The 21670-nt window shown below is 42.5% G+C and overlaps 1 protein-coding gene and 1 pseudogene across 5 annotated transcripts in view; both read right to left on the bottom strand.

Annotated features, from left to right (window-relative positions):
- The window catches only part of CECR2 (CECR2 histone acetyl-lysine reader), a 190408-nt gene that overhangs the window by 135236 nt on the left and 33502 nt on the right, over positions 1-21670 (bottom strand). The window lies entirely within an intron of this gene.
- On the bottom strand, positions 1045-19484 carry LOC129529554 (telomeric repeat-binding factor 2-interacting protein 1-like; annotated as a pseudogene).

The following is a 21670-nucleotide window of genomic DNA, read 5'->3' as shown; positions in this document are numbered from 1 at the left end:
CCAGACAAGCAAGACAAGAGGGGAGTGAAATAAAGTGATGAGAAAAAACCCACCGACCTAGAATTCTGTACCCTGACAAAGAATCCTTGTGTAGTGAAGGAGAATAAAGACTTTCTGCAACAACAATTGAGGAGATGTGTAGACCTGCCTTGTAAGAAATTAAAAAAAAAAAAAAGTTTTTTTGTTTTTTTTTTTTTAGTAGAGATGCGGTTTTATCAGAGCCTAACTGACCCAAGGGAAGGGAACACCCAGTGCAAGACGGAGTCTCGCTCTGTCACCCAGGCTGGAGTGTAATGGTGGGATCTCGGCTCACTGCAACCTCTGCCTCCCGGGTTCAAGCAATTCTTCTGCCTCAGCCTCCTGAGTAGCTGGGGTAACAGGCGCCCGCCACCATGCCTGGCTAATTTTTTTGTATTTTTAGTAGAGACACAGTTTCACTATGTTGGCCAGGCTGGTCCGAATTGTGATCCGCCACCTCGGCCTCCCAAAGTGCTGGGATCACAGGTGTGAGCCACCGTGCCCAGCCAAGAAAAAGTCTTGAGAGAATGGAAATGATACAGGTCAGAAACTCCGATCCACATAAAGAAAAAGCACTGGAGAATGAATGAGGCTAAAATAAAAACTTAAAAAAAAAAATTCTTAGCTAATCGGTGTGTTCAAAATAGGAATGGCAACAATGTATTCTATCATATACATTGATGTGTACTTATACATGTCTCTAAGTAAAATGACGGACAGCAACGATACAGGGATGGGAGGAAGAATTAGGACTATAGTTATTACGAGGTCCTCATAATACCTCTCAATGTGGGTGAGGGACAGGGGTGATATAAGTTATGTAATCTCTGTATCTTCCTCTCCACTTTTGCTGCAAATCTAAAACTTTTCGAGAAATTAAAAGTTTATGTAAGATAATAAGAAAGTGATAAATGCATACGGATAAACATTAAAGTGATAAAAGTGTAAATAAGATAAGCAGAAAATCCCTAAATCAAAATGCTGAGGTACAACTTTACTGTTTTATCATGCCATAACACAACCTCATTTTTTTTCAAATACAAAGTTATATTTATTTTCAATAATGAAAACAACACAACAAAGTGGAGTCAATCCACTAATTTTTATAATCTAACACAATGGTTGGGACAAACTATGCTCAATAAATAACACACTAACCAAGTAAGCTTATTCTTGAGACTCCTTAGGGTTGCGTGCATGTTTTAAACAAAATTGAATGAGTGGTGGGTAAAGAAAGATATCCTACAGAATTAACTGAGAAGGGTTCCAAGAAAAGAACAGCCAAGGAACAGGGTCCCCAAATACTAAGTTAGCAAAATGAATATGGCATTTTCAAAGCAGTCTAGAACTCAGAGCTCACTGAGAGAAATGACAAGGGTCTGGGAATAATCCATGTTCAAGGCCTCATAATTAAATCTTCCCATATTTCTAAATTCTTTATTTGGAATCCATCACAATCTAAAGGAGCTTCTGCCAAAGGATAGGAGATTACTTATGCTGCCTGAAATGGCCTATGCCTCCTAAATTTCCTTTGACTTCGTCACTAATATAGCAAGGGTTCCATTCCAACAAAGGATTACTACTATGTAGACCAACCCCCCTCTGGTTTAAATCTTCCTTTCATAAATATTGAAACTTGTTCAAGGACAGCTGTAAATACATCCAATTTGTTTTCTTTTTATCCTCCCCTCTATAACTCTGCTTGGCTACAAAATCTAGGACTCACAGAGCAACAGCAGCAATGGTCAGAAGATAAGTGCCAGTTCCAATGCGAGAACTCTCTAAAGTTAAACGGTCACAATTTTTTTTTAACCACCTCATCTGCCATGACTTTTTTCTTTTGTCATTATCTTGCCAATTATTTCTTTCGAAACTCAATCCTCTAATCCTCTGAGCTATATTCTGAGCACCAAATTTTTTGACCAATGCCACTCTGTTATCCCCATCATCTTTTTACAAACCTATGTCATCTTGTTGGGACCAAATGGGTTATCCATCAGCTCTCTGACCGCACGCTATGAAGGAGGAAACAGCCTCCAGCTCGCCACTATTCTTTAGGAAGGCCTGTGTAACTGTTGATAGATCCAAGTTAAACTTCTCCATTAACTGCGGAATCATCATAATGGCAGCTCCCACCTCCAGTGGAGAAACTGTTTCTTCTTCTTCTTCTTCTTCTTCCTGATGAGGCTGTGTTTCTGAGTCTTCCTCAGGCGTGGGGGATCCTCATCACACATTGTTAAATGTATTTCCAAATCAGGGCTCTCATCCACCACAACCTCCTCCAATCCCCGGGTGGCTTCTGCAAGCATCTTTTACAGCGCTTCTTCACTCTCCTGGATTTCTACCTTCACATGCTCTTCCTTCAGGCCGATGTGGAGTTCTCGCACTCTGTGGTTCCCATTATCCGCAGCCCGGTGGCCTGCTCCAGTCTTCCGCGGGAGCTTCTGGGAGGAGGGGCGCCCCAGGCGTCCCCTGGCAAGTGCTCGTGCTCCTGGCCCCGCGGGGGCTTCAGGGACCGCCACCAGGGCTGCGTGGGCGAGTTGTCCACAAGCCGCTGCTCGTGATGGAGCTGGGCAAGCAGCCATTTTCCTTCCCGTCAGTCAGGACAGCCACGTCATCCGCGTCTGGGAAGGCGCCTCCGCGGTGCCCTTGGCCAGGGCCCCTGGCTTTGTCTCTGAGCAGTGTCCCCTGAGGCGAGGCGGGGCCCAGCCGATAGGCTCCAGCTCCAGCCTCTCGCTGGCTCCACCAGTCCAGGATGTACCTGTGGAAATGAAGTGGCCCAGGGCTTCGGCCCGCGCCTCCCAGGCTCCTGGACCTGACAGTGCGGTCACCCTGCAGGATGAGCTCGGCCGGGCTGGGCCCCACGTGGAAGAACACAGAGCTGCTGTCCTCCCTCTCTCGTCCTCCCTCTCTCCAACAGAGTCGAGGAATGGATGGGTCCATTGGGGTCTTTGCCCAAATCCATCGCCTCCGCCATGTCTGACGCCGGGCACTAGAGGAGCTGCCCCTCGCGAGTGTCTGGCACACAGCGAGACTGACCTAACCTCATTTTTATATAGCTCATCTGGAGACCAGAAAGACTAAACAATACTTAAACAAAGTTAGTTACATGGTTGCACAGCTCACAGCTAATTATAACAGAAACAGAAAACTATTAGGAAAGTATGTGAACGGATGCAAGTAAAAGGGAGTTGGTTTCTGACATGAGGTGCAATAGAAACCTCCCTCTCCCAGTACCTATGGGGCTACTACAGTTCCGGGCAAAGACAGACACAGCTCAACAGAACGAAAATGAACCACTAAGCTACAGCGCAGTGCAGTAACACATAGGCTTGAGGATGCACAATTACTGGGACTAGATAAAAGTATATCCCATACATTAGCCTGGGAAGGACAAGTAAAACGGCATATGTTATGATTGCACTTATTTTCCAGGACAGACAAATTTATCTGTAATGAGAGAAATCAGATCAGCCATTGCCTGGGGCAGGGTATGTGTGGTGGGGCAGATTTGACTGCACGCAGCATGAGAGAACTTTCTTGGGGAATGAAAATGATTTATATTTTTTGGGGGGTGGTGGTTATACACTTGTATACAGCTGTCAAAACTCAACTGTATACTTACAATCTGTGTAATTAATTGTATACAAATTATACCTCAAAGATGATTGGTTTTTATGTTTTTTTTTAAGGCTAGGAAGTATAATACGTTCTATCAAGATTCTTCTCAAAAGCGGAAAATTTAAAATTGAGGGCCGGGCACAGTGACTCACACCTGTAGTATCAGCACTTTGGGAGGCCAAGGCAGGTGGATCACTTGAGGTCAGGAGTTCAGGACCAGCCTGACCAATATGGTGAAATCCTGTCTCTACTAAAAATACAAAAAAATTAGCCGGGCATGGTGGCACGTGTCTATAGTCCCAGCTACTAGGGAGGCTGAGGCATGAGAATCTCTTGAACCCGGGAGGCAGAGGTTGCAGTGAGCCAAGATCACGCTACTGCACTCCAGCCTGGGTGAAAAACAAGGGTCTGTCTCAAAAAAATACTAAAATAAAATAAGAGGCCAGCCTGGGTGTTGTGGAATGCTGCCTATAGTCCCAGCTGCTCGTGTGAATGGCTTGAGGCCATGAGTTGGAGGGCAGCCTGAGGCAACATAGCGAGATGCTGTATCAATTTAAAAAAAAATTTTTTTTCAGGCCACAAGTAGTAAACTGTAGTAAACTCCATTATATGGAAATCTCAGCTATCCAGAAGATCTGCTTCCAAGTAAATTCCAGAGAGCCACAATTTTACTTTTCATCCTAAGTAGAAATCGTAGCAATAACACCTTTAACCTAATTATTTTTTCCTCCCTTTTTACAAGACTTGTCAAAACTTGACAGTGATTAATATTAGTTTCACTAAGTACAGCTTTTTAAGTTGTTATAAAGATAGTGTCACTCAATGGTTGTTGGTAGGCCTACATTTAAATTTATCTAAATGCCATTTCTATTCAAATGCCTACAACAGAAACTTGTGAAACGCATGGAGTAAAGCCAATCAAAAAATAAGTTTCTTCAAGAATTAACGAGGGTAAAACATCTACCACTGTATGTGATAAAGTTAAATTCTTAGATTTTTTTTAAAGTCCCTTTGTCGTAAAAAAAAAAAAAGAATCTGACAATGTTGATGTGATATACGTATCAAGAGACTTTAAAAAGATTCATACTGTGACACTTTTAAGGAGTTACTATATGGAAATAATCATAAATGTGCACATTTGGTATCCAATGGTGCTTTATTTATTTAAAAAGAGAAAAAGTAAAGCTACTGACACAATCTAAGGTTCCAAATTGGAAGAACCATGATCCATCTATAATAGTACGATCAATGCCAGGCGTGGTGGGTTGCACCTGTAATCCCAGCACTTTGGGAGACTGAGGCAGGCAGATCACTTCAGGCCAGCAGTTCCAGACCAGCTCGGCCAACATCATGAAACCGTGTCTACTAAAAATACAAAAATTAGCTGGGCATGATGGCACGTGCCTGTAATCCCAGCTACTAGGGAGGCTGAGGCACGGGAATTGCTTGAACCCAAGACAGTGCCACTGTACTCCAGTCTGGGTGACCAGCGCAAGACTCTGTCTCAAAATAACAATATAATAATAATAGTATGATCAAGATTTGAACTCCTATAGCCTAGATTGTGGGACCAAAATCCTAACCAACATACCCTATTTGGTTTTGCCCATTTTACCATTCAGAGCATTAATGAGGAGGATGCAATTTGTCAATATCTGAGGGCAAAGGAAACAAATACAAAAAAAGTCAGTGGCAATAAAGGTACAGAAAAAAACTAAACATATATATAATCCATCTTCTTGACTCACAAAGCAAAAAGAAATTCTAAATTCCATATTAGTAATCATTTTAAGGAAGCGATAAATATAAATCACTGCTCCTTTCTTCATGTCTCTAGCTTACCTTTGAACTCTATATATGCGAACATATTTTATAAGAGATCTGTCACTATTTAGAGAGCCATATTCAAAGCTTCCCTTTAAGGTATCTCACTAAGAAAGGCACCCAACTCCCTTCACATTGACTGCAGGCTTCATGTTGTCACCATTTTAATCCAACACAAAAATGGGAAGGGCCTGGAAACATTAATGGCAATCCTAAAAACAGTTTCTTCCCAGAAATCGTGAGTGTACTGGGAAACCTGGACCTCTGGATTTGGTGATGAGCCCTCAAATCTCCAGTGCACAAAAAATTAAATCTAAGAGAAAGGTGTGTTGCAGTGGATGCTACACAACGGACCAACGGATGGACGGATTGATGGGCTGATGAACAAACAACAGAGAGGTAAAAGTTTCAAATTATTTGTAGATGAAAGTAAAGAACAGATAAACCAAAATTGCTGAAACCAACATTTTAAAGTTCCAATTTCTGACCCACTTAAAAACACAAACCTTCCATTTCACGAAGATAGCCTAAGGCAAAAGTAAGTATAAGTCCTGATCCACCCAGGCCCAGGTTTTCCTGTCGGAGGCTTCCCTACACTCCTTTAAGACATCTCCCCATTTTATCCTATGCATGGTGTAAATACCAACTGTAGAAGGCACAGTAATTTAAATGAACTATTAAAAAACAGTAGGCCAGACATCGTGGCTCACGCCTGTAATCCCAGCACTTTGGGAGGCCAAGGCAGGAAGATTGCTTGAGCCCAGGAGTTTGAGACCAGTCTGGGCAATATGGCGAAACTTCATCTCTACAAAAAATACAAAAATTAGCCAGGCACGGTGGCGCGCCCCTGTCTGTGATCCCAGCTACTTGGGAGGCTAAGGTGGAAGGATGGCTTGAGCCTGGGAGGTGGAGGTTGCAGTGAGCTGAGATTGTGCCACTGCATTCCAGCCTGGGCGACAGAGACCCTGTCTCAACAAGAAGAAAGAAAGAAGAACAAAGAAGGAGAAGAAGAGAAACTTCATTTCAGCTGAAAAAATAAAGAAAAGTCAATAACTGAGACTACAAGCCATATGTCTGTTAACAGGTAAGGTTCATATTCATTCATGTAATGACTTTATAGTGCCCACCGCTAGGCACTGAAGGCACCAACACGAATGGCTTCTAAGTGAATTAACCATTCATCTTACACATAATCCTATGCCCCAAGTAAGAGACAATTTAGTAAACATGTATATCATATATTTTACACTGTCTAAAATTGATTCTCACTTTATAAACCACACCTCAGAAATTAATCACTGGAGACCAACAGATGCCTTAAACATGTAAGCATGCCCCCAAACAGATACACCACTAAGAAAGGCTCAAGATAAATCACACACAGGCTCTGGGGGGTACTAGCTATAATCTACTCCCACTGCCCCCAACGCCTCACCCCAACCATTTTTCTCCCGTCCTAGAGAGCATGTGAAAATGTGAGTGAGCACAGGTGGGAAATGAACAATGAGAACACTTGGACACAGGAAGGGGAACATCACACACCAGGGCCTGTTGTGGGGTGGGGGGAGGGGGGAGGGATACCATTAGGAGACATACCTAATATAAATGACAAGTTAATGGGTGCAGCACACCAACATGGCACATGTATACATATGTAACAAACCTGCACGTTGTGCACATGTACCCTAGAACTTAAAGTATAATAATAAAAAAAAAATCAGGAAAAAAAAAAGAAAACTGATATAATAAATGGGTTTTGTTCTAAAAAAAAAAGAAAAAAGAAACTGAGTGAGAAAATTACAAAAATAACTTTGCATCTACTCTAACTTTTTAGGTATATAATTTGCCAACTTAGGGAATTCACGATCAGTAATAAAGTACCTGCAATACGCTTCAAAACTCTGTCAACACTGAGAATCTGTCTCCTAGGGATCTAGAGTGATTAATAATCCTCCTTCCGCCGGGCGCGGTGGCTCATGCCTGTAATCCCAGCACTTTGGGAGGCCAAGGCGGGCGGATCACGAGGTCAGGCGATCAAGACCATCCTGGCTAACAGTGAAATCCCATCTCTACTAAAAATACAAAAAATTAGCCAGGCGTGGTGGCAGGCACCTGTAGTCCCAGCTACTCAGGAGGCTGAAGCAGGAGAATGGCGTGAACCTGGGAGGCGGAGCTTGCAGTGAGCGGAGATTGCACCACCACACTCCAGCCTGGGTGACAGAGCAAGACTCCGTCTCAAAAAATAATAATAGGCCGGGCGAGGTGGTTCACGCCTGTAATCCCAGCACTTTGGGAGGCCGAGGCGGGCGGATCACAAGGTCAGGTGATCGAGACCATCCTGGCTACCATGGTGAAACCCTGTCTCTACTAAAAATACAAAAAAATTAGCCGGGCGTGGTGGCAGGCACTTGTAGTCCCAGCTACTCGGGAGGCTGAGGCAGGAGAATGGCGTGAACATGGGAGGCGGAGCTTGCAGTGAGCTGAGATCCCGCCACTGTACTCCAGCCTGGGCGACAGAGCGAGACTCCATCTCAAAAAATAATAATAATAATAATAATAATCCTCCTTCCAAATGCACATGAAATTTGGACTATCTTTAGACCACACATCTAGCTTACAGAATAGTCTGGCGAGCAGGCCCAAAATGTCATACTGAATACTAAATGAAAGACTACAGGTAGAGTCCTGCAGTGAAGGACTCTACCTCTTTTCCCTGCTGCTAAGATCCCCAGGTCTGAACAATGTTAATGGAGTCCACAAGCCAGGCAGCTGCAGAATAGTGAGCTTAAGGAAGTGAGGTAATCACAGCCAAGACACAGCAATACATTAAGAACGTGCCTCAAAACAATTAAAAGCAACCAAAACAGACTGCAGATCTTACAGGGTATTTGCTTGGAAACAAAGAAATCCTGCAAAGGAGTATGTCATGCCCTCTGCTGCTGTCAGTGCCCTGTTTTCCTCCACACTCTCCAAGGTTAGAACCATCAACCTGCTCTCTTTGTTCTCCTCTGTGTTTTCCCCACAAGAATACTTTTCTGATACTACTTCCCTTATGGGAGGGTTCATTCCCCATCAGATAACCCTCATCCACCACCAGCCTCACCACTGACTCCAGGAAGACCAAAGGCTCTGCAAAAGGAGTATTCCCAACAAGGCCAAAGAAAGGCATGTGCGCCCCAAGAGAGGGTGGAGGACAGGGCCAGGCACTCTCAACCTCAGACCAGTTTTAAAGAGGATGTCAGGCATCTCCTGAGGAAAACTTAACAACGTCTAATCAAAAGTCCGACTGCAGCCTAGCCGCAAAAAAAGCAGCATCGTCTTCAAAGAACAGAATGTGGAGGCACAGATACACAGACTGGCTGCACCCGCACTGCCACGAGAAAGGAAAGGGGCGGCTCTGCACGATGCCTGCCAGAGGTGGTCATGGTTCCATCCCCCTCACCCAGAAGGCCGCCCGCCACCTGTCTCCACACAAAGACACAATACAAGGCGGATGGAGACTCAAGAATGGCTTCAAAGAGCTTTCCAGGCAGGCTGAGGGACAGTTTCCTCAGCCTCCGAAGTCCTAATTTTCCTTTAGCAAGAGCCTCTGGAAAGAGGGTTCTCCACCTTGTCTCTGACCCCATAGCAATACCCTTCCATCACTTACCTCTGGTGAAGGTAGGAGGGCGGAGACAGCCCTTATGTCTCCCCAGAATGTGAAAATCAGCAAATGCTACCGAATTAGGAGCTGGGAGCCAAAGGCCTCTTTAGCCCTAAGAATGGGAGCCAAGCCAAACCCAGGCATGCTTTGGGCACACAAAGTAGTGAAGAGTGTGGGGGTGGGGCGGGGAATGAACAAGGAAAGAAGAGCTAGAAACTGAAAATGACGCGCAACTGTAAGCAGCAGAATGACTTTACCAACTGGACTGAATCACATTATCAATGGTGACAACTTCTATTACTGTATTTTGCAAACCAGACTCAACAAATAGAAATGACACTTCCCCAGTCTTTTCTAGTTATAATAAACAGAACTGCAGCCACAGCTAAGGATCATTGTTTATTTGACATGCAGAAGAAATAAGGCAAGTTTTGAGAATATTAGCCATGATATTAGAGAATACTGGCCATTAGAATATTTTATAAATTTACCAGTACATGACTTTGAGATTACACACTCCACTATAAAGTTACATCCTAAGGAAAAAGTCATGTATACACTTACACAGAGATGTCATCTTAGCACTGTTAGTCCATTTAAGACTGGAAAAAACCTTGACGTCCAACAACAGGACATAAGTGACAGCATGGCCATATCTGAATTACAGTGGCATTAGATCTACATATTAACATGAAAAACATTTATTATATATTACCTTTAAAAACCCATAAAATATATATCATATGATACATTTTACATGTATCTGTATATATACATAGGTAGACCTATACAGGCTCGAAGTAATTATAATTATTTTCTTTTTGCTTCTCTCAATTTCCTAAAATGTTTACAATAATTTTTTTGAAAGAGAAAGGTACTGTTTTAAATTCTGAGGTTTATGTAAGATATTTTAATAAAAAACAAAAACAAGGACCAAGGTGCCAAGGGTCTGGATTTTACCAGATAAATGGGAATATAGGTCCTATATTAAGGATCTGCCTAACCCAAGTCTTGAGTTCTTCCCATCTTGTATCTTATATCTAACATTGCCAAGTCTATCCGACCCAGCCTGATAATTACTTTCAGTGAAACCCAGCTTGCACATCCCAGGCCCATTACATCACATTCTTGCACTCAAGGGAGGCCCAGATGGATCTTTCACACTGGATTGGACAGCAGGAACTGATGGACTCGTTCCAAAGTGCTAAGCCACCATCTGCAGCCTTCTGTTAATTTTCTCCATCTCATCTGTCCCATTCCCAATTCTTTTTACATACCCATTGTACAAGTAATCAAGATTTGCCCTCCAGGTGTCTCTTCCCATAAGGCAGGTAGAAATATATGAAATTAAATTATTTTCAACTAAAGCAATGCCTTCACATGACTCTCTCAATCCAAAAACATTACTCTGTGCCTAACGCTAAAGGCCATGCAAAGTACTAAAAGAGCATAATATAATACACGGCCAGTCATGACAAAGAACTTTAGAATCCAACTGATAAAACAGAACTCGTAAATATGAAACAATGAGAAAATGATTAAGTCTTGGGCTTCCTATTAACTGCTAGGCTTGGCTCTACTGGTTCTAATCCCAATTCAACTCACTACCTATTATATGACCTTGGGCAACATCCTCATCTGTAAAACTATGAGTTAAACCTAAATTATCTCTAACATCCTTTCCAGCTTTTACCTTCTGTAGCTCTAGAAACAATGAATCAGAGAAAAGAAAGACAAATGTGGGCTTCTAGAATGTGTTATAAATTACCTAGGCAGAGACAACCACCAAGTGAATCTGGCAAGGAAAAAAATTTCTAGTCAATTAAAGCTTGTTTTGGCCGGGCGTGGTGACTCATGCCTGTAATATTACCCAGCAGTTTGGGAGGCTGAGGCAGATCATGAGGTCAGGAGTTCGAGACCAGCCTGGCCGACATAGTGAAACCCCATCTCTGCTAAAAATACAAAAATTAGTTGGGTGTGGCGGCGTGCGCCTGTAGTCCCAGCTACTCAGGAGGCTGAGGCAGGAGAATCGTTTGAATTCAGGAGGTGGAGGTTGCAGTGAGCCGAGACTGCACCACTGCACTCCAGCCTGGGGGACAGAGTGAGACTGTCTCAAAAAACAAAAAACAAAAAAAAAAACAATGCTTGTTCTTATTATACAAACAGGGGGATCAGAAAGTAAATGAAAGAAAACTATAACCATTCTCCTCCCATTAGAAAAATCCTGACAAGGCTTACGCTATATAAACAAATCTACTGTCAGTAGAGTGCGGCAGTGACAACAAAAAAAATAGTTGACAGGGCCGGGCGCGGTGGCTCACGTCTGTAATCCCAGCACTCTGGGAGGCCGAGGCGGGCAGATCACTTGAGGTCAGGAGTTCAAGACCCTGGCCAACATGGTGAAAACCCATCTTTACTAAAAATACAAAAACTAGCTGGGTGCGGTGGTGCGTGCCTGTAATCTCAGCTACTCAGGAGGCTGAGGCAGGAGAATCGCTTGAACCCGGGAGGTGGAGGTTGCAGTGAGCCGAGATACTGCCACTGCACTCCAGCCTGGGTGACAGAGCGAGACTCTGTCTCAAAAATAAATAAATAAATAAATAAATAGCAGACAGCAAACACTTGATTGAATATGTGTGAAGCCCTTTACTAGACACAGTTCAGAACACAAATATGGATAAAACACAGTCCTTGCTTTTGGAAATTTTATTTCATTCATTCATTCACTCACTCAGTAAATATTTATTAAGTACATCTACTATGTATAGGACAATTCTAGGTACTGTAAATACAAGAATGCATAGGATAGAGAAGATCCCTGCTCTGATATAACTCACATTCTTAGGGAGAAAACAGACTAAAGTAAACCAAAAAGGTCACCCCAGAAGAAGAAAACAGAAAAGAGTTATATGACAGAGATTGACTGGGTTGGGAAGAGAGGCGAGGGTATACTTTTCACTGGGTGATCATGAACACAAAATGTTAATAATCACTGACACTGACAGGAATTCATTGTGTTACTCTCTTTATAAAACTTACTTAAAATTAGGCCAGGCGTAGTGGCTCATGCCTGTAATCCCAGCACTTTGGGAGGCTGAGGCAGGCGGATCACGAGGTCAAGAGATTGAGACCATCCTGGCCAACATGGTGAAACCCCATCTCTACTAAAAATACAAAAATTAGCTGGGTGTGGTGGGAGGCAGGCAGATCACGAGGTCAAGAGACTGAGGCCATCCTGGCCAACATGGTGAAACCCCGTCTCTATTAAAAATACAAAAATTAGCTGGGTGTGGTGGCGGGCGCCTGTAATCCCAGTTACTCAGAAGGCTGAGGCACGCGAATCGCTTGAACCCGCGAGGTGGAGGCTGCAGTGAGCCAACATCATGCCACTGCACTCCAGCCTGGTGACAGAGTGAGACTCCGTCTCAAAAACAAGCAAACAAACAAAAAAAAAACAAGAAAACAACAACATTTAAAATTAATAAAACAGCACAAGCTATAGATAGGCTGATCAGGGCATGTTTCATTCATTGAGATGAATCTGAGCTGAAAGCTGGAAACCATGAGCAGTTGCAAAGGCCCTAAGGAGTTCAGAGTCTTTATGAAAAGAAAAGAAAGCTGATGTAGCTAAAGCTAGGAGAGAATAGTACGAGGTAAGGAAGGTAGAAGATGCAGAAAGTTTCTGTGGGCCCCACTAAGCAATGGTAAGGGACTTAGACTATTCTAAATGCAAGAGAAAGCCACTGGAGGGCTTTATGCAACAATGGGAAGAGAGAAAGATACTATGCTTGCTTTTGTTTCATGAATACAAGGTTAATACAAGGTAGGTGCTAAATCAGGTAACCCAAAATATATTTATGTTTAGCTATGGGATGAACTAACATGTTGGTGACATCTTTACCTCGCTAACCTTTTATGTGAACTGATAGTAGCATTAACTTCTCATTCCAAGCACACCAATCCCAGGACACTAATGCAGGACCTGGAATAGTGCTTCGGAAACATCTTGGGTGAGAAAGCAATCAGTGTAGGATTAAAAATGTTGTTACGGATGTCCAACAAAAATGCTGAGCAAACAACATGTGGGCTAGAATTTCAGACTTTAAAGATCTTACTTAGAAAAAAATGGCATTCTGGCTACCATGACAGCTGCCACATAAATGAAAAGGAAACTGAGGCATACAACAGATGAATGACTTGCCCAAATCACACAGCAAGCAAGAGAAGAATGGAGACGTTGGGATGTGAAGTCCACTCTCCTGACTTCCTGACCAGGGTTCTTTCCAGAGCACCACAAAAAAGCAAACATAAAAATAATTTAGAATCCACAGACAGAAAGCAGACGAGTGGTTGCCAGGGGCTCGGGGGTGAGGGGGCTGAGGGGGGTACAGGGTCTCTCCTTTTGAGGTGATAAAAACGTCTTGGAACTAGATAGAAACGACAGCTGCACAACATATTGAATTCACTAAATGTGACTGAATCATACACTTTAAAATGGTTAATAGTTAATTTTACGTTATGTAAATTTTGCTACAATTTAACAAATGAACTTGAAAAAATAAAAATAATAATTTAGAGGGGATCACCAACAACTGATGACAAGATTATTAGTCACCAAAGGTACAGTTTCGGACACCCATGTTCTAATGAAAACTCAAGATAAGCTGGCTTCAGACCAGCGTTTCTCAATCTCAGCAGTACTGACATTTTGGACTAGATGATGTTTGCTGTTGTTCTGAAGAGCTCTCTTATGCACTGTAGGCTATTTGACAATATTCCTGACCTCTACCCACACCCCTCTTCCCCTGAGTTGTGGCAACCAAAACTGTCTCCAGACACCGCCAAAGTCCTCTAAGGGGGCAAATCACCCCGTTGAGAACCACTGTTAGACAAAGTGCCTAACTTCTCCTATCTTAATTTCCTTAATCATCCACCTAAAACCTGAGGCTAAAATAAGGCCCTCTATTCACGGCTTTTTTTTTTTTTTTGAGACAGAGTCTCACTCTATTGCCCAGGCTGGTGTGCAGTGATGCGATCTCAGCTCACTGCAATCTCCGCCTCCCAGGTTCAAGCGATTCTCATGCCTCAGCCTCCCCAGTAGCTGGGATTACACATGCCCGCCACCATGCCTGGCGAATTTTGTGTTTTCAGTAGAGATGGGGTTTCACTATGTTGGCCAGGGTGGTCTTGAACTCCTGACCTCAGGTGATCCACCCGCCTTGGCCTCCCAAAGTGCTGGGATTACAGGCGTGAGCCACCGCACCCGGCCTCTTTCAATTATAGCCCAGTACGGTATTCTCATTCACCAGCCTTGCTCTATATCTCACTAGGATGATGCAAGCTTATACTGAAATAACTAAGGAAATAATTTTACACTGAATGATCCTTAAAACAACAACAAACTCCTCAAAGACAGTAAGTGGCTATGAAAAGAGTTTATCTTAAGTTTCTATCCAAAGAAAGTATTGGTATAAAAGCTTCCCATTAAACTTCAAGAACACGGCTAATAAGCTAATACTCAAGTTATCAAAGGACTGGTAGTTTCTGAATCTGCATTTTTTGATTTGTACTTAAATGCTTCTTATACAAGGTGCTTCCCTTTGAAACTCATTGACACATCTGCTTGTTTACCTCACCAGTGTTCAAGAAGGATTTTAGGTTCCTCCCTTTTCACACGAGAATACCCCAGGCATGCCAGGCAGTAAAGGGTTAATTTAATTAGTTCTGTGTATGCTCAAAGAATTACAAGCAACTTCATTTAATTATTAAGCAGCCAATCAGGTAATCTCTGTGGTTGATTAGTGCACTAATGAAATAATGTCTTCCAGTTCAAAGCTGTCACTGCAATCAAGAGACAGCTCTTCAGCTAGAAGAAAGAGCTGGCAGGATTTCCAGACTCATGCTAAGAATCTGGGGAAGGGAAATGAATCATTTCATATTTCACCCCTATTGTATTAAAAGATAAAGAACTCTCTGAATTGACATTTATAAGATACTCTAGCCAAGAACAGCAGAATACACATTCTTTTCTTTTTTTTTGGAGGGAGGGGTGGGGGGAGGAACAGAATCCTGTTCTGTCACCCAGGCTGGAGTGCAGTGGTGTAATCTCAACTCACTGCAACCTCCTCCTCCTGGGTTCAAGTGATTCTCGTGCTTCAGCCTCCCCAGTAGCTGGGATTACAGGCGTGCGCCACCACGCCTGGCTAATTTTTGCATTTTTTTAGTAGAGACGGGGTTTCGTCATGTTGGCCAGGCTGGTCTCGAACTCCTGACTTCAGGTGGTCCTCCCGCCTCGGCCTCCCAAAGTGCTGGGATTACAGGCGTGAGCCACCATGCCCGGTCCTACACATTCTTTTCAAGTGAAAATGAAACATTTACCAAAAGACACCATATTCTGGGCCATAAAACAAGCCTCAATACATTTAAAAGGATGCAAGTTATACAAAATGTCTTGTCTGACTAAAGTGGGTTAAATTAGATATCATTAATAGAAAGCTCTCTGGAAAATTCCCAAATATTTGAAAACTAATATTCTTCACACTTCTAATAAGTAATACACTTCTAATGTATTCATATTTCTAAATAACCCATGGCTGCAGGAAGAAATAGAAAGGGAAAAGGGGAAGACCTGAATGCTTTTTCTCTAAGATGAGGAACAAGACCAGGATGTCTACTCTGGCCTCTACATTTTATGGTTGGCTCTAGACGGTGCACTAAGGTAAGAAAAAGTAGTGGCTTCCACATTGCAAAAAGATGCAAAACTATCTTTATTTACAGACAACATGATCATCTATGCAGAAAATCCAATGGAATCTACAAACAGGCTGCTAAAAGGGGGGAGTTTAGGAAGGTTACAGATACAAGAGTAATATAACTCAATGCTATTTCTAATCCTAGCAAACAATTGAAAAAAAAATTTTTTTTTTTTTTTTTTTTGAGATGGAGTCTCACTCTTTTACCCAGGCTGGAATGCAGTGGCACGATCTCGGCTCACTGCAACCTCTGCCTCCTAGGTTCAAGCGATTCTCCTGCCTCAGCCTCTGGAATAGCTGGGATCACAGGCGGCAGCCACCACACCCGTCTAATTTATTTTATTTTATTTTATTTTATTTTGAGACGGAGTTTCGCTCTCGTTGCCCATGCTGGAGTGCCATGGCGCAATCTCGGCTCACTGCAACCTCCACCTCCCAGGTTCAAGCGGTTCTCCTGCCTCAGCCTCCTGAGTAGCTGGGATTACAGGCGTCCACCACCATGCCCAGCTAATTGTTTTGTATTTTTTAGGAGAGACAAGGTTTCACTATGTTGGCCAGGCTGGTCTTGAACTCCTGACCTGAGGTGATCCACCTGCCTCAGCTTCCCAAAGTGCTGGGATTACAGGTGTGAGTCACCGTGCCTGGCCTAAAACTTTCAAAAATGTATAATAGCATCAAAAAGAATGAAATACTTTGGGATAAATCTGACAAAAGATGGGAGATACCTAAAGAGTTGAGAATTTGAATATAAAACTTTTCTGTCAGAAATCAAAGAAAACCTAGAGAGAGAGGTACCATCATCATGGGTCAAAAGACTCAATAGTGTTAAGAGGCCCATTTTCTACAAATTGACCTAGATATTCAATACAACTCCAATCTAAATGCTAGCAGGCTTTTTTTGTAGAAACTGATAAGCTAATTCTAAAATTCATATGGAAATATAAAAAATATAAAATAGCCAAAGCAACTTTGAAAATGAACAAAGTGAGAGGACTAACATTATTTGATTTCACTACTTATTAAAAGCTGCACTAATTAAGATACTGTGATATTGTCTTGAAAACAGAACAGAGTGAACAATGACATAGAACAGGGTCCAGAAATGAACCCACATGTATATGGAAAACTGACTTGGGCAACTAATAAAGGATAGTCTTTTTTTTTTTGGCGGGGGGGTCGGGGGGATGGGGACAGAGTCTCACGCTGTCATCCAGGCCGGAGTGCAGTGGCACGATCTCGGCTCACTGCAACCTCCACCTCCTGGGTTCAAGAGATTCTTCTGCCTCGGCCTCCCAAGTAGCTGGGAGTACAGACGTGCAACACGACGCCCAGCTAATTTTTGTATTTTTAGCAGAGACGGGGTTTCACCACATTGGCTGGACTAGTCTCAAACTCCTGACCTCGTGATCCGCCTGACTCCATCTCCCAAAGTGCTAGGATTGCAGGTGTGAGCCACTGCGCCCGGCCAGGATGGTCTTTTCTACAAATGCTACTAAACACATGCCCCCTCCCCACTCAAAAAAAACCCCACAAACTTCGATCAGTACTTTATATCATATGCAAATTATCAACCCAAAATGAAGCACAGACTTAAATGGTAAATCTAAAACAATAAAACTTCTAGAAGAAAATGTAAGAAACAAACCTTTGTGACCTTAGATTAGGAAAAAGCAAAACCAGAATATATAACAGCTCAATAGACAAAGAGTCCAATTTTAAAATGAGCAGAATACCTTAACTAGAAGATCACCAAAGATATAAATAGCTAACACAGAAAAAGGTGAACATTATTAATGATAAGGGAGATGCAGATCAAAACCACATTAAAATAGCCCTTCGCCCCCCACTAGTGAATAGTGATAAGCAAAAGGACAGGAAATAACAAGTATTGATGATGTGAAAAAACTAGAGCCCCTTATTCACTACTGTTGAAAACAAATTGGTGTGTTTACTTTGGAAAACAAGTTTGCCAGTTTCTTTAGAAGTTAAAACATAACTCCAATTCTACTCCTAAGTATTTGTCCAAGAAAAAAAGAAAGCACACAAACACTTACAAGCAAATACATGCAGCTATTATCTATAATAGCCCCAAACAAAAACAATCCAAAAGCAAAAACGATACATCATCTGGTGAATGGATAAAAAGCGGGTATAGCCAAACAATGGCAGTACCAAAAGAAAAAAATGAGGACATGTCTAAAGGAGAAAGGAGTCAACCTGAAAGAATTTCCAATGGCCAAAGCTTGAAATAATTTGAGCAGCTAAGTAAACAGTATTAGATTCAAACCCAAAGGATAAGTATCAATGAGTCCACACTGATGACAACAGACTTAAGGAGACATGCGATGTCAGGTGGAATGCAGGAACAAATCTTGAAATGAAAAGATGGGGAAACTGCCGGGTGCGGTGGCTCACGCCTGTAATCCCAGCACTTAGGGAGGCCGAGGTGGGTGGATTGCCTGAGGTCAGGAGTTCGAGACCAGCCTCAACATGGAGAAACCCTGTCTCTACTAAAAATACAAAATTAGCCGGGCGTGGTGGCACATGCCTGTAATCCCAGCCACTCAGGAGGCTGAGGCAGGAGAACTGCTTGAACCCGGGAGGCGGAGGTTGCAGTTAGCTGAGATTGCACCATTGCACTCCAGCCTGGGCAACAAGAGTGAAACTACATTTCAAAAAAAAAAAAAAAGAAGAAAGAAAGAAAGAAAGAAAGAAAAGAAAAGAAAAGATTGGGAAACTGTTGGAATCTAAACAGTCTGAAGTTTAGTTCATAGTACTGCACCAATGTGAATGTCTTAGTTTTAACAAATTTACCATGATTATAAGAGATTAAACATGAGAGGAAGCTGGGTGGAGGGTTTATAGAAGAGATCAGCAAACTACAATCCAAGGGCCAAATCCAGCCTACCACCTGTTTTTATAAATAATGTTTGACTGGAACACATCCATTCATTTACTCACTGTCTTATGGCAGCCTCTGCCCTACATCAGCACAGTAGTCTTAAGAAAGACCATTTAGTGTAAAATATTTATTATCTGGCTCTTGACAGGAAAAGTTTGCTGAACCCTGATATACATGAAGTCTTTCTCTGTGCTGTCATTGTAACTATTCTATAAATCTAAAATGATTCTAAAGTAAATTTATTTTTTTAAAAAGTTAAAATGTTGGCCAGGCACAGTGGCTCACGCCTGTCATCCCAGCACTTTGGGAGGCCGAGGCAGGTGAACTGCCTGAGCTCGGGAGTTCGAAACCAGCCTGGGCAACATGGTGAAATCCCGTCTCTACTAAAAATACAAGAAATTAGCTGGGCATGGTGGTGGGCACCTGTAATCCCAGCTACTCGGGAGGCTGAGGCAGGAGAATCACTTGGATCTGGGAGGCGGAGCTTGCAGTGACCTGAGACTGCGCTACTGCACTCTAGCCTGGGCAAAAGAGCGAGACTCTGTCTCCAATAAAAAAAGTTAAAATGTTGAGCTGGGTATGGTATTGAGCACCTGTAGCCCCAGCTACTCAGGAGGCTGAAGTGGGAGGAGTGCTTGTACCCAGGAGTTCAAGGCCAGACTGGGCAACACAGTGAGACCCCATCTGTTAAAAAAAAAGGCGGGGGGGGGGGGGGGTGTTAAATATTCACCTACCATATGACCCAGTCATTCTACTTACAGGTACTTACCCAAGAGAAACGAAGGCATGTGTCTAAAGAATGGTACACAAATTTTTGCCAATAGGTGAACTCAATAAACAAACTATAGTACTATCTATCCATAAACTGGCATAGTACTCAACAATAAAAAGGAATCAACTACTGACACATGCTACAGAATGAATGAATCTCTATTTGCACTGAGTAGAATGAACAGGAACAACATCAAAAGAGTGTATATCTCATGTAAAAGTCTAGGAAATGTAAACTAACATACAGTGACAGAAAGCAGATTGGGGGGGTCACCCTGAGAGAAACACAGGTTGGGGTGAGACAGGGGGTAAAGAGATTACAAAGGGACACAAGGATATCACACCCTCGCGTGGCGCTGGCGGACATGTTCATCTTGACGTGGTAATGGTTTCACTAGTGTGTATATATATGTCAAAACTTGCCAAATTGTGCACATAAATATTTGCAGTAGATTATGTCAGTTATACCTCAGTAAAGCTGTTTTTTAAAATAAGTTGCAAAAATATTCTTCTGGTCTTCTGATATCAAGCATTATGAATAAATAGACTAATCCATCAACAAACCTCTTCAGCTACCAGTTTCTGTCACCCGTCCCTCCTCACCTCTGGAACACTCTTTCTTTAGGGGAGATGAAGATTCTGAATTGTAGTCACACTTGTTCTAGAAGAAGTCTTTAGAAAATCCTGCAAGAATAAGACTCCCCTGGGGACTGGGCGCGGTGGCTCACACCTGTAATCCCAGCACTTTGGAAGGCCAAGGCGGGAGAATCTCCTGAGCCCAGGAGTTCAAGACCAGTCTGAGCAACATAGTGAGATCTCATCTCTACCAAACAACAACAACAACAACAACAACAACAAAAGTCAAAAAATTAGCCAGCCACGGTGGCATGCGCCTGTAGTCCCAGCTACTAAGGAGGCTGAGGCCAGAGGACTGCTTGAGCCCACGAGGTTGAGGCTGCAGTGAGCAAGAGATTATGCCACTGCACTCCAGCCTGCAACAAGGAGAGACCCTGTCTCAAAACAAACAAAAAAGACTCTCCTGGGATCCTGCCAACAAACTATACACAGGCAAGTGAGATCCCAATTACCTGGATAAGCATCAAGGTATTTACAGAACAAACCCTCTGACCTCCCTCTTCTCTGCCCTTCTCAGACTTTCTGTCTTTCCCTTCGCTCTTAAGCCTGGGAGAAATGAAGATGTCAGCCAGCCTGGGAGTCAGAATGCAGCTCCGCCATAAAACAAAGACTTCAGAAACGAAATGACTCACGAGAAAAAGGACATTTCTCAAGAGCCTCCTAAGGATAAAGAGAGTTGGCAGGTGTGCCTAACTTCTCTAACCTTATTCAACACCCGGCAAGCATCTTCACTGAGTGACTTTGTACCCTGCTATCCATTCCAGACCTCCTCATCCACTCCACACACCTCAGTGACTGGCTGCCACTAAGTTCTGCCCTTCCCAGAGAGCTTTGTTTTTAAAATACAAACTCCTCTTCTTCAGTCACTTCATCTGAATTTGGCATATAACAGTTGAGGGTAATCCTAAAGATTACTTTGAAACTACAGGAAATATAATGTAAATACAACACTTATATATAAAACGTATTACCCAATTCCTAAGTCACACTAATGTGTACTTTGGACATTGTCCCTGCAGGCAAAAGGAAGGAAAATGAGGAAATTAAGACTAATGGGGAAGCCAAATCTGCACTTCAGATTTTTTAAAAAGTAATGGTGCTTTAGAACTTAATATATTATAAAATACATCCAACTATGATATATAAATAAAATGCTAACTGCAGAATTACAATAAGCATAATAATGAAAAACCATACCATGTGAGCATTAGCATGTCATCATTAAATGTGAGGTCCAAAATTCAAAGAGATGCCAAAAGAATGTATTTCTTAAATTTCAAGATTTCTGGACAAATTTTCCCTTAAATTCAAATACTGAAAGTTGGGAAATGATGAAATTACACTAAAATTTTTACTGTAGTAAAATCCACAATTTTACACACATGGTATAATCGCATCTGAGTGTACTTGTGCTCATCCTCCCATAAAAAAATCACCATTACAGGTTGGGTGCGGTGGCTCATGCCTGTAATCCCAGCACTTTGGGAGCCCAAGGCAGGCAGA

The sequence above is a fragment of the Gorilla gorilla genome, chromosome 23 (genome assembly GCF_029281585.2).
Source record: "Gorilla gorilla gorilla isolate KB3781 chromosome 23, NHGRI_mGorGor1-v2.1_pri, whole genome shotgun sequence".
NCBI classification, from domain to species: Eukaryota; Metazoa; Chordata; class Mammalia; order Primates; family Hominidae; genus Gorilla; species Gorilla gorilla.
Note: the sequence above shows the minus strand (reverse complement) of the source record. Positions and strands in the feature narration are given on the sequence as shown.